Raw genomic sequence first — 14558 nt, 5'->3', positions numbered from 1 at the left:
CTTCACTTTTTTATATGTTTCACTGCTAGATTAGTGGTTAGTTTCTCTCCTATGGGGCACGTCACCGCCGTTGGAGAGTCTATTAGGGATAATTTGTGCACAACTTATGCTGAAGCTAACGCCCCCCTTTACTGTACCTGTTTTGAATGCAAGGTGTGTAACCTGCCCGTTATTTGAGCTCTGCATACCTGTGCAGGTAGTCAATTCAGGTGCAGCGTCTGTTTGGAAGCGCTGCCATTTCCTTCTGCTGTACAAAACTTAAGTATACTTCAGGCTAGCTGCCTCCAGGGGTGTCAGCTTGCATTCAAATTTTAGAATTTAGATTAGTGTTAGCACATAATTTGCATCTGATTTGTATTCAAGGTGTGTATTTAGCCCCAAGGGGCTGGGCATATCTCTGGAGCTTTCACTTCATTTGCAGCCTGTGAGCGCTGCCCATTGCTTGCTATCTGTGGTATATATACTGCTGGCTGTTCACTCATCTCTTGTCTGGCGTTGCGATCACATTCGTGGGAGCACCCAGATCCGTAGTCAGATCCGTTAGTGTGCCGGGACCAGCTGGAGCTGTAATCCTACACTAAGCTAGATTCTGTTGATAGCTTAAAGTACTAGTTTGATTGTGATTATCTGTTATGACCTTTGCCTGCCTTGACTATCCTCCTGAACTCTGACCTTGTACCTCGTTATATCTGATACTCTGTTGCTGAACCCCGGCTCGTTCCTTGACTCTGCTTCTGCCTCCTGATTTTGTACCCCGATATATCTGATACCCCGTTGCTGAACCCTGCCTGTACTTTGACTCCGCCTTTGCCTCCTGATCTTGTACCTTATCTGTCCGTGTGTGTACGACCTGGCTTGTCCGACCTCGAGAACCGACCTTATTGTTAGAGGCGGTTCCTCGCTCTGTTAGTGATCCTTCCTCCTGAAGGTTACTTCCAGTCTGTCCTTCCTACTGTCAGTCTGACTCCTCCCGTCTTGGAGAGCTCAGATCTGCGGAAGGAATCTGTGCAGTCCTCCTTGCTGCACTGAGGCTTGTCCTCTGTATTACTGTTGCACCAATCACAACACTCTACTCAGGTGAACAGAGGTTAGCTAGTATATTGGATTATCGGTGATACTGCAGATCACATATAATCTTGTATACGTCTGTATTTCCTGTGATACTGCAGATCACCGGTAATCAGACCTCTCTGTGATTCACCGATCGTTACAGAACGCCAGACCAAAAGACAGATGGAACGCGCTGATCCTCTGACTGCGCTTGCCACTTCGGTGGACAGTATCCATCAAGCACTGGGCCAGCACAAAGCCTTAATTGATGCCTTATCAGGCTCAGTGCGAACCCTCCAGACGTCAGTTGATGCAGTGCGATCCCCTCCTAGTGACGACATACGTATGCCTGTACCTGACAAATTTTCCGGCCACAAATCTGACTTCCGGAATTTCAGGAGTAGAGTGTTGTCGTATTTCGAGTTGAGACCCCGATCCTCGGGGACTGAGACCCAACGGGTCATCTTTATTAAAACGTTGTTGACTGGGGACTCCCAGTCCTGGGCATATAATCTGCCTTCTACCGATACCGCTCTGACCTCGGTAGAGGAATTCTTTAAGGCCATGGCCATAATCTACGACGACCCTGACCTTGCTGCGTCCTCAGAGCGGAAGCTCAAACTTTTGCGGCAAGGCAGAGGTTCGGTCGAGGATTATGCGGCGGAGTTCCGTAGGTGGTCAGTCACCTCTAGATTTGATAACTTCGCCTTAATGGATTATTTTTTGTCTGGGTTGTCGGAGGAGGTCTCCGACTTAATGTTAACCATACCCGAGCCCAAGACAGTTGATGAGGCCATATCATCGGCCATTCGAGTAGATCGCAGGCTACGCCATCAGAGGCAGGCCAGGGGCAGTCACCGTGTCAGGGTGACTTCGTACGCGGCACCGGTTGCTGCATCCTCTGTAACAGCATCTCCGCCTGTCTCACCCTTCCCGGCCTTGCCTCCACCAGAGCCGATGCAAATTGGTCGATCAAAATTGACCCAGGTGGAGCGAAGGCAGAGGATGACGGAACAACTGTGCCTATACTGTGCAGAGGCAGGGCATAGGGTGCGAAACTGCCCTAATAGGGCGGGAAACGGGTCTGCCTAGGAGTAGTGGGGGGTGACACCCTAGGCACACAAACCTCACCCTGTACGGTCACATGGGATGATAAGTCTGTTGCCACTGAAGCTTTTATTGACTCCGGCTCAGCGGCTAACTTTATGAACTTTGAGTTTGCTCAGGAGTTGGGTCTACCACTCACTCCCGTGAGACCCCCCATTCAGGTCACGGCAGTTGACGATTCCCCTTTGCAGCGGAATCATCCCCTGTCACAGACTCCGCTTGTGAAGCTCACCATAGGGGTATTGCACGGGGAGCAGTTACAATTTTTTGTTTTACACATGTCCACCTCCACTATTATCCTAGGCATGCCTTGGTTGCAGGTTCATTCCCCGCAGATAGACTGGGCCACAGGACAGTTGACAGCATGGTCACCTCATTGTTTCCAGCAGTGTTTGGGGAGACTGACATTAGGTCTAACTAAGGTACAGGTGGAAGGTATACCGGAACAATACTCAGATTATGCCGATGTGTTTTGTCCCAAGGCCGCGGATAAATTACCCCCGCATCGCCCATTTGACTGTCCCATTGACCTTCGTTCCGGTTGTATGCCTCCTCGAGGCCACCTGTATAACTTGTCTGGCCCCGAGAAACTAGCCATGCAGGAGTACATCCGTGAGAACTTGGCAAAGGGCTTCATCAGGCCGTCCCGGTCCCCCGCTGGGGCAGGCTTCTTTTTTGTTAAAAAGAAAGACGGGGGTTTACGGCCTTGCATCGATTATCGTGGCCTCAATAAAATCACAGTAAAAAATCGCTACCCGTTACCACTCATAGACGATTTGTTCACACAGGTCACTGAGGCTAGGATATTTTCAAAGCTGGATTTACGGGGGGCATACAACCTGGTGCGTATAAGGAAGGGCGATGAATGGAAGACGGCCTTCAATACCCCTGATGGGCACTACGAGTATAGGGTGATGCCCTTCGGTTTGTGTAATGCCCCGGCCGTCTTCCAGGAACTCATCAATGAGGTTTTTCGGGAGGTATTGGGAAAGTTCGTTTTAGTCTATCTAGACGACATTCTCATTTTTTCTAACAACCTCCCGGAACACAGAACCCATGTCAGGATGGTATTAGACAAACTGAGGCAGAATCTGTTATACGCCAAACTCGAGAAATGTATTTTTGAGGTCACGTCGGTTGCCTTTCTGGGGTATATAATCTCCACCTCAGGTTTGTCTATGGACCCTGCCAAGGTCTCCGCGGTCCTGGAGTGGCCGCAGCCGGTGGGGTTAAATTCATTGCAACGCTTCTTGGGGTTTGCGAACTATTATAGGTTTATTAAGGGGTACTCCACAGTAGTCGCCCCTCTCACTAGCCTTACTAAAAAAGGGGCAGACACCACTCATTGGTCTCCCGAGGCCTTACAGGCTTTTTCTAAGTTAAAAGGATTGTTCTGCTCAGCACCCATACTCAGGCACGTGGACACTTCTTTTCCGTTTATTGTTGAGGTAGACGCCTCGGAGATCGGGGTGGGGGCTGTGCTGTCCCAGCGTTCTGGTCTCCAGGGTAGACTACACCCGTGTGCCTATTTTTCCCGAAGGTTCTCTCCGGCAGAGAGAAACTACGACATAGGCAACAGGGAGCTCCTAGCCATCAAATTGGCCTTCGAAGGGTGGCGTCATTGGCTAGAGGGAGCTGAGCACACTATCACGGTTTATACCGATCACAAAAACCTGGAATACATCGAGGGGGCTAAAAGGTTAAGCCCAAGGCAGGCTCGATGGTCACTATTTTTCTTGAGATTTACATTTTTGATCACGTATACGCCAGGTAGTAAGAATACCAAGGCAGACGCACTTACTAGGTGTTTTGAGCCGGAGACAGCACAGCCCTCTGTTCCTGAGACCATTGTCCCACGAAGTGTGGTGTTAGCCGCCACCGAGACTTGGGAGGACTGGAAAGAGACTTTGAGTCCTTTTCAGCAGGATATCCCAGACGGGAAACCAGACGGGGTATTATTTGTTCCGTTACCATTCCGCCTCCAGATCTTGGAGATGGTTCATTCCCATAAGAACGCGGGACATCCGGGAGCGTCTAGAACGCAGGATCTTGTGGCCAGATGTGCATGGTGGCCTTCGCTAGCCGCTGACTGCAAAGAGTTTGTCAGGGAATGTGCGGTGTGCGCGAAAAGCAAGCCCTCCCGGCTGGCATCTGTAGGTACTTTGCAGCCTTTGCCCACCCCGAGTGAACCATGGACCCACTTGTCCATGGATTTCGTGGGAGAGCTTCCGAGATCTGAAGGCATGTCAGTTATTTGGGTGGTGGTCGACCGTTTTAGTAAGATGGCCCATTTCGTGCCTCTAAAAGGACTCCCCTCGGCTCAGGAACTGGCCGATTTATTTATCATCCATGTCTTCAGACTGCATGGCATTCCAGAAGACATAGTATCCGATCGGGGAGTTCAGTTTGTTTCGAAATTTTGGAAGGCATTCTGTCACCAAATGGGCATGAAATTGTCATTTTCCTCGGGGTACCACCCACAGACAAATGGCCAGACGGAGAGGGTCAACCAGTCGTTAGAACAATTTTTGAGATGCTACGTTGCCGAGGCACAGAGTGATTGGGTTAAATATTTACCTTATGCAGAATTTGCCCACAATAACTTAAAGAGTTCGTCCTCAGGTTTCTGTCCATTTCAGATTGTGACAGGTAAACTGCCTAAATTCTCCCCATTGCCAGTTGCGGCCACTCCGTTCCCAGCCTTGGAGACGTGGCTAAGGTCATTTAAGGACATGTGGTGGACCATCAAGAATAACCTTGTAAAAGCTTTCCAGAGTCAGAAAGGTCAGGCTGACAAGAGACGCTCGTTAGAGTGGAAATTCCAACCAGGAGATTTGGTTTGGGTGTCAACCCGTCACCTGACCCTGAAACAACCCTCTGACAAACTTGGTCCCAGGTTCGTGGGTCCATTTCCAGTTACTAGGAGGATCAACAATGTCACATATACCGTTGATCTTCCCACCAGCATGCGCGGAGTAAGGTCTTTCCACGTATCACTTCTCAAACCCGCAGTCCAGGTGGGTCCCACTCCTCCTCCTCCTGTTTTAGTCGATGCCCAACCCGAGTATGAGGTGGAAAAGATCATAGATTCACGTACGGTACAGAACTCGGTGCAGTATCTCGTACATTGGAAGGGGTACGGCATTGAGGAGAGGCAATGGGTACCTGGGAACCGCATGCATGCGGACGAGTTAGTGAGAGAATTTCATGCTGTACATCCAGAAAAACCTGGAAGGAGCTGTCCGGAGTCCACTCCTCGGGGGGGGGGGTACTGTGAGAAAACGCGGAGGAGCCGCCGCCATGAGCCAGCGGCAGGCGGCTCCTTCCGCACACAGCAGTCACTCGCACGGAGAGGCAGCCGCCTCCTCGCATCATGAGGCGGCTGTCTCCGTGCAACAGGTTGCGGAGCGTGGCGAAACCGCCGCGTTGGACGCGGCGGTTAGCACGCATCTCCCCGCTGCGGAGACACCGCAGAGCGGGGCTGTGGTGGCTGGGACACGTAGTCCCTCAAGGTTCAGTGTGACGCGCGCGCGCGCACTCAGACAAGATTTATTACACCCAGGAGGGAGTCAGCTGACCAGGCAGGTCAGCTGACTCTAGCTCCACTCCCCATTGGTCCAGCAATTAGGGAGGTGCTGGGGGACATCTGTGGTATATATACTGCTGGCTGTTCACTCATCTCTTGTCTGGCGTTGCGATCACATACGTGGGAGCACCCAGATCCGTAGTCAGATCCGTTAGTGTGCCGGGCGCGGCGAAAAGTGGGAAGGAGTGAGGAGCACGCAGCGGCGAAGACTGGGGGAGGGGGGCTGCGGCAGTGTTTACGCCATGATGTGGACAAACGAGACTTTGTATCATGGGTGTGCAGAAACTGTGTGATGCTAATAGTATACCGTAACCACAAAGCAGCAAACATAGCCATCTATGACCATTAAATAATAAATGCAGTAACAGTTACCCCGGACACCAGAAAATAAACGCAATAGGCAACATGTCAGTATAAAATAAATGCAATGCGGGCAAACATGTCAGTACAAAATAAACGCAATGCGGGCAACATGTTAGTACAAAATAAACGCAATGCGGGCAAACATTTCACCAGACAATAAACGCAATGCGGGCAAACATGTCAGTACAAAATAAACGCAATGCGGGCAACATGTCAGTACAAAATAAACGCACTGTGGGCAAACATTTCACCAGAAAAGAAACGCACTGCGGGCAAACATTTCACCAGAAAAGAAACGCACTGCGGCCAAACATTTCACCAGAAAAGAAACGCACTGCGGGCAAACATTTCACCAGAAAAGAAACGCACTGCGGCCAAACATTTCACCAGAAAAGAAACGCAATGCGGGCAAACATTTCGCCAGAAAAGAAACGCACTGCGGGCAAACATTTCGCCAGAAAAGAAACGCAATGCGGGCAAACATTTCACCGGAAAAGAAACAATGCGGGCAAACATTTCACCTGGAAAAGAAACAATGCGGGCAAACATTTCACCAGAAAAGAAACAATGCGGGCAAACATTTCACCTGGAAAAGAAACAATGTAGGCAAACATTTCACCTGGAAAAGAAACAATGCGGGCAAACATTTCACCTGGAAAAGAAACAATGCGGGCAAACATTTCACCTGGAAAAGAAACAATGCGGGCAAACATTTCACCTGGAAAAGAAAGCATTTACTCACCTGGCAGAAGTGTCCGGCCTCTGGCGCGCTGCTCCGTCCCGGGACCGTCTTGTTCCTCCTGCTCTGGTCTCCCGCGCTGACAGGGCTACGGCAAGATGGCGCCCGAAGCCCTGTACTAGTGACACAAATAGGTCTCCAGTACAGGGCTCCGGCAGCCATCTTGCCGTAGCCCTGCTCGCCTGCTGGTGTCGGAAACAGACACCGGAAGAGGAGGCTGGAGCGGGGCTGCGGGCAATGAACTGGCACGGCATCTATAGACGCCGCTGCCAGTTCATTGAGGAGAGAGTGGCCAGAGTCCCGAGGCCGGGACGTCCCGCTGCTGAAAGCGGGACGTTTCCCGGGACCTCATTAAGCCTGGGACAGCGGACCCCGAATCCGGGACGTGTCCCGGGCAATCCGGGACGTCTGGTCACTCTATACTGCAGATCACATATAATCTGGTATACGTCTGTATTTCCTGTGATACTGCAGATCACCGGTAATCAGACCTCTCTGTGCTTCACCGAGCGTTACAATTTTAATGTCATTTTACTTCAAGAATTACAATCAGTTTTTCTTATTGAATTGAGTATGAGTGTATTTTTTTGTTTAGGATTTGCAAGGGACAAAATGCAAACACTATTGGTGTTAATGGGGTTGTATTTGTGTTGGACGTTCAGGGATTTTAAGATTTCTCCAGTGATCCAGAGGCACTTTAGCACTTTTTGTCATATGTACAGTGGGATGCGAAAGTTTGGGCAACCTTGTTAATCCTCATGATTTTCCCGTATAAATCGTTGGTTATTAAGATAAAAAATATCAGTTAAAGGGATACTGTAGGGGGGTCGGGGTAAAATGAGCTGAACTTATCCGGGGCTTCTAATGGTCCCCCGCAGACATCCTGTGTTGGCGCAGCCACTCACCGATGCTCTGGCCCCGCCTCCAGTTCACTTCTGGAATTTCTGACTTTAAAGTCAGAAAACCACTCCGCCTGCATTGCCGTGTCCTCGCTCCCGCTGATGTCATCAGGAGTGTACTGCGCAGACACAGACCATACTGGGCCTGCGCTGTGCGCTCTTGATGACATCAGCGGGATCGAGGACACGGCAACTCAGGCGCAGTGGTTTTCAGACTTTAAAGTCTGAAATTCCAGAAGTTAACCGGAGGCGGGTCCGGAGCATCGGTGAGTGGCTGCGCCAACACAGGATGTCTGAGGGGGACCGTTAGAAGCCCCGGGTAAGTTCAACTCATTTTCCCCTGACCCCCCTACAGTATCCCTTTAAATATATCATATAGGAGACACACACAGTGATATTTGAGAAGTGAAATTAAGTTTATTGGATTTACAGAAAGTGTGCAATAATTGTTTGAATAAAATTAGGCAGGTGCATAAATTTGGGCCCTGTTGTCAATTTATTGATTCCAAAACCTTTAATACTAATTATTGGAACTCAAATTGGCTTGGTAAGTTCAGTGACCTCTGACCTACATACACAGGTGAATCCAATTATGAGAAAGCATATTTAAGGGCGTCAATTGTAAGTTTCCCTCCTCTTTTAATTTTCTCTGAAGAGTAGCAACATGGGGGTCTTAAAACAACTCTCAAATGACCTGAAGACAAAGATTGTTCACCATCATCGTTTAGGGGAAGGATACAGAAAGCTGTCCCAGAGATGTCAGCTGTCTGTTTACACAGTTAGGAACATATTGAGGAAATGGATGACCACAGGCTCAGTTCAAGTTAAGGCTTGAAGTGGCAGACAGCATCAGCAGATTCTGGAGTTCAGGAATCGGTGACAAAGCTAAAGCTGCGCCCGGGCTGGATCTTTCAACAAGACAACGACCCTAAACACTGCTCAAAATCCACTAAGGCATTCATGCAGAGGAACAAGCACAACACTCTGGATTGGCCATCTCAGTCCCCAGACCTGAATATAATTGAAAATCTGTGGTGGGAGTTAAAGAGAGCTGTCCATGCTCAGAAGCCATCAAACCTGAATGAACTAGAGATGTTTTGTAAAGAGGAATGGTCCAAAATACCTTCAACCAGAATCCAGACTCTCATTGGAACTTGCAGGAAGTGTTTAGAGGCTGTAATTTCTGCCAAAGGAGGATCTACTAAATATTGATTACATTTTTTTCTCTTTAAACAATTATTGCACACTTTCTGTACATCCAATAAACTTACGGAAATTTCACTTCTCAAATATTACTGTGTGTGTCTCCTATATGATATATTTAACTGACTTTTTTTATCGTAACAACCAACGATTTATACAACAAAATTATGACGATTAACAAGGTTGCCCAAACTTTCGCATCCCACTGTATATAACCTTGGCATTGGACCTTAATTAGACAAAAGAACCTATGATCGTCAGCCATCTTCTCAGCTATGTCAATGTATGGCCATGGCTTCATAGCTAATCAATATCTCAGCTGTACATGAGGTGGTCAATCAAAGGCTTTGTTTTCAATTAACCCCTAAGGGTTAAGAGCATCTAAAAGGATCTTTGGACTATGGCTGCTGTCAAAATGCTGTAGCCACTGGATGAAGGTGAGAGGGGAAGTTTTCTGATCCCATGTAGAAATGTTCAATCAGATGCACTTCATGCAAATTGTATGCTGCTTGGAATTGGGCCGGGGGGGGGGGGGGACTAATTCCTGCTGTTTTTTTTTAATTCCTGCATGCAATTTGAATGCAAGTCATGCATATTTGCATCTCATTGACAGTCTCTAATACTAAACTTAGAGCTTAATTAGAGATGGTAGAAGTAGATCACATAACGGGGGACAGTATCCGACCCCTCGGGTTATATTGCAGGGCCAAAGCTGTGCAGAGGCGTTGCCGGCTTACAAGCAATATGTTGTTTTGTGTGGGGGAGTGATGTCACACAGTGGGCTGGGCAAGTGGGGAGAACAATGCTCTTGGCCTTCCCTCGACCAAGGTTTTCCACCAGGACTGATCGCTGGCCAAGTAATCGAGAGGGTTTGTGGGCGCCGTACACAGGCTGGATTCTTGGCAGAGGCATTCGTTATTGGGCACCACAGTCGAGTTTCATTTAGCATGTGTATAGACCTTTAGGCGTCTTTTTATCAAGATCAACCAGAGAAAATGCTCTCATTAAGTGAACCAGGCAGCTATTATTGCAGATGGCATCCATATATAAATACAGGGGAACTGTTCGTTTGCAATATATTACAATGGAAATACAGTACTATATTACCAATGCAAAATAATGATTATTGCTTAGAGGTTTTTTTAATTGTTCTCAGTGATAATAGAAGAAGAATGTGAAGATAGTATTGTCACTTAAAGTACACCTAAACTGAGAGGGATGTGGAGGCTGCCATTTTGGAGAACTGAAAGTCACACATCATTTCTAGACTCTATCAAAGATTGTGAAGCTTTGTCCTATAGAGATATATGCACTGAAAACTGACATTATTGCTGGGCAGTATAAACACTTACGCACACCTAAAGACCTTTTTGATTGAATGGAGGCGGGTGGGGTGGGGGGAACTATGAACTGTAGCAACAAACGGGTGGACTTTAACTTTAAAGGGAACCTTAACTGAGAGGGATATGGATGTTTCCTTTTAAACAATACCAGTTGCCTAGCCGTCCTGATGATCTCTTTGGCTGCAGTAGTGTCTGAATCTCACACCCGAAACAAGCATGCGGCTAATCCAGTCAGACTCCAGTCAGAGCCAGTGGTGTAGCAATAGGGGATGAAGAGGTTACAACCGCACCTGGGCCCTTGAGACAGAGGGGCCCATTAGGCATAGCTCCCAACTGTCCCTTTTTCAGAGGGACAGTCCCTCTTTGGGAGCCCTGTCCCTCTGTCCCTCTTTCCTCCTCATTTGTCCCTCTTTCAGGACTTTGTCCCTCTTTCTCAGTAAATATATGTATTTATCTACTAAAAATGTGTTTGACTCTAAACTTTATTCCCATCCTTTACATTGATATATTACTGATTTTAAAATGTTAATATGAAGGAACATGAACCTGAATAGAAAGGACCACTGTGGTCTGAATTATAAAACAACATATTTTTCTTATTAAATCTTTATGGTATGTGTCATCAGGAGTGTGATTGGGGGCGTGAACAGGGGTGTGGCAGGGACGTGGCTTAAGTGTTCCTCTTTCTCATCTCAAAAAGTTGGGAGGTATGCCATTATGGGCCATCCTTCATCCATCTTATTAGCTTTTTATTGGAATTATGTTGATAATAAACACTTCTTTATGTGCACTGAATAGTGATAATTCTTAAAGGGGAACTGAAGAGAAAGGTATATGGAGGCTGCCATGTTTATTTCCTTTTAAGCAATACCAGTTGCCTGGCAGCCCTGCTGATCCTCTGCCTCTAATACTATTAGCCATAGCCCCTGAACAAGCAGGTGTTTCAGACTTTAAAGTCAGATCTGACAAGACTAGCTGCATGCTTGTTTCTGGTGTTGTTCAGATACTACTGCAGAGAAATAGACCAGCAGGGCTGCCAGGCAACTGGTATTGATTAAAATGAAAGAAATATGGCAGCCTCCGTATACCTCTTACTTCAGTTCCCCTTTAACAAGCTATATTCTTACTCTAAATACACCTCTCTGACACTGCAGCTCTCACTGGTAAGGTTGGGGCTCCATATTAATATAGTGATTGGCGCCCCATGTAAAATTCAGACTGAGGCCCCAAGCTCCTTAGTTACCAATTACTAATCAGAGCATCTGATTTACATGCTTGTTCAGGGTCCATGGCTAAAAGTATTAGAGGCAGAGGATCAGCAGGGTTGCCAGGCAACTGGTATTGTGTAAAAGGAAATAAATATGGCAGCCTCCATATCCCTCTAAGTTCAGGTGTCCTTTAAAGAGAAGGTGCCACAAAACCTGCACAAAACAGAAATAATTTGCAGGAAAGAAAGGAATATACATACTGGATACCAGTCAGGTATTTGTCACTCGTGTCATTAGTTTATGTCATCAGATAATTGTAATACATTTACCAAGAACTGCAGTTCATGCCAAGTTAGTTAAATGTCTTTTAGAAGGATTTGATGTCCTCTTTCTCGGTAATACTTTATATCTGCTTGCAGGACCTGACTGACTTAATGCAAGTGATTTATCAGCATTGATTAAATTATCCTGTCTTGATCATGGGAAGGGTTACAGGCCAGAGGAACACTCAGTGATATTAATAATACTTGACATATTTGACTCATAATAGGATGAAGGGCAGACGTAAGATGTCGTTGCCAGCAAAGAGGACCTCCGTGAGTCCAATCGGGCAATGGCTGCAGTAACAAATATGCTGCTGACGATACCTAGAAAGCCACTCTGCATAAACAGGGTGTATAGAAAGAATATAGGAATGCTACCTAGATGTGTATACTGATGACAAGTAGCTCTTTGCATGCTCCGTACAAAGTTACTAGCGGACCTGAACTCAGAACTTTCTCTCAGCTCTAAAAGATAAGCAACAGAATAGTAACCTGTAAAGAAAAACATTTCTTTGTTACAGCTGATACAAATCCTGCAATACATCTGCAGTGTGTCTACTTCCTGCTTTCATGGAAGCAGACATAGGGTTGTCATCCTGTGTGTACATATTAGCTGTGTCTGCCGAGGACTGACAAATGTCAGTGCTAACATAGCTTAGAGATCAAACGACAGTTGTGATTAATTGAAGATGAGGGGGGATTAGACAGGCTCTTCTCTCTAAAAACACAGGTGGTGCATTTCTCTCGGTTTTCCTTGGGTCCTATGCAAGAGTTAAGGTATACTTTAATGTAAAGTAAATTGTTGGACTTTTTGTGGTACTTTTCTGTGATTGCCTATGTTAGGAAAAGACGACTGAGATGATAGCGAGACATGACAAATCCCAATCCCTTTTGGGGAAAATGGGGACATTGACCGGTGCTGAACGGAATGCTACCTTTAGTTTTCAAAAATTCAACAGTTGGTAACAAGTTGGTCAGATTTAAATCTCCTGTCTATTCATATGCAGCTATGAAATCGACACCTGACAAGAAACTTGGTCAACCTAGAGCAGTGATGGCTAACCTTTCAGAGGCCGAGTGCCCAAACTTCGACCTAACACCGACTTATTTACCTCCGAGTGCCAATGGGGGGCGGGGCGCCGCGCCGAAAAATGGGCGTGGTCATGATATTGTATGGGCGGAGCTAACGTAATGATGTAACAGCGAGGCATAAGAAAGCAGTGTTTCCGCCATCCGCCATGATGTGGTGAAACGAGGATTCGCATCATGGGTCTGCAGAAACTGTATGATGCTATTTATACCCGCCGTAACCCCAAAGCAGCAAATATAGCCAACTATGACCATTAAGGGCTCATTCACACTGTGCTGCGCTGTCAGTTTTGACGCAGCGCACATAATGTAAGATTCATATGGTAACATGAAAGTCAATAGACTTCCATGTTACCATTCACACTACAGGTGTGCGTTCCCATGCGTTACGTTGTAACGCATCTGGGAAAATTTTAACGCACAACGCACACGTTTCCCCGATGGGTACAGCTGCCGACGTCCACGCTTTAGCGCACCACAACGTGCATTCCGTGCGATCCCTGTGCGTTGGCAGCGCATGCATGAAATCGCATTCATGCATACGTTCTGTAGTGTGAATGAGCCCTTAATAATAAATGCAGCAAGTTACCCCAGACACCAGAAAATAAACGCAATGTGTGCAACATTTCAGCAGAAAATCTTGCAATGTGGGCCACATTTCACCAGAAAACAAACGCAGTGGGCCACATTTCACCAGAAAATAGACGCAGTGGGCCACATTTCAAGAGAAAATAAACGCAGTGGGCCACATTTCAAGAGAAAATAAACGCAGTGAGCCACATTTCACCAGAAAACAAACGCAGCGGGCAGCATTTCTCCAGAAAATAAACGCAGTGGGCCACATTTCACCAGAAAATAAACGCAGTGGGCCACATTCCACCAGAAAATAAACGCAGCAGGCAGCATTTCACCAGAAAACCGACGTAGTGGGACACATTTCACCAGAAAACAAACGCAGCGGGCAGCATTTCACCAGAAAACAAACGCAGTGGGCCACATTTCACCAGAAAACAAACGCAGCGGGCAGCATTTCACCAGAAAATAAACGCAGTGGGCCACTTTTCACCAGAAAACAAACACAACGGGCAGCATTTCTCCAGGAAAATAAACGCAGTGGGCCACATTTCACCAGAAAACAAACGCAACGGGCAGCATTTCACCAGAAAACAAACGCAGCGGGCAGCATTTCACCAGAAAACAAACGCAGCGGGCAGCATTTCACCAGAAAACAAACGCAGCGGGCAGCATTTCACCAGAAAACAAACGCAGCGGGCAGCATTTCACCAGAAAACAGAAGCAGTGGGCCACATTTCACCAGAAAATAAACGCAGTGGGCCACATTTCACCGGAAAATAAACGCAGCGGGCAGCATTTCACCAGAAAATAAATGCAGTGGGCCACTTTTCACCAGAAAACAAACGCAACGGGCAGCATTTCACCAGAAAACAAACGCAGCGGGCAGCATTTCACCAGAAAATAAACGCAGCGGGCAGCATTTCACCAGAAAACAAACGCAGCGGGCAGCATTTCACCAAAAAACAAACGCAGCGGACAGCATTTCACCAGAAAAGAGAAGCAGTGGGCCACATTTCACCAGAAAATAAACGCAGTGGGCCACATTTCACCGGAAAATAAACGCAGCAGGCAG

At 47.1% G+C, this 14558-nt stretch overlaps 1 protein-coding gene across 2 annotated transcripts in view; it reads left to right on the top strand.

Annotated features, from left to right (window-relative positions):
- Window positions 1–14558, top strand: part of LOC137562738 (3',5'-cyclic-AMP phosphodiesterase 4B-like) — an 810374-nt gene that overhangs the window by 353543 nt on the left and 442273 nt on the right. The window lies entirely within an intron of this gene.

The sequence above is a fragment of the Hyperolius riggenbachi genome, chromosome 3 (assembly GCF_040937935.1).
Source record: "Hyperolius riggenbachi isolate aHypRig1 chromosome 3, aHypRig1.pri, whole genome shotgun sequence".
Taxonomy (NCBI): domain Eukaryota; kingdom Metazoa; phylum Chordata; class Amphibia; order Anura; family Hyperoliidae; genus Hyperolius; species Hyperolius riggenbachi.
The sequence above is the reverse complement of the archived record's forward strand: the minus strand, read 5'-3'. Positions and strand labels throughout refer to the sequence as shown.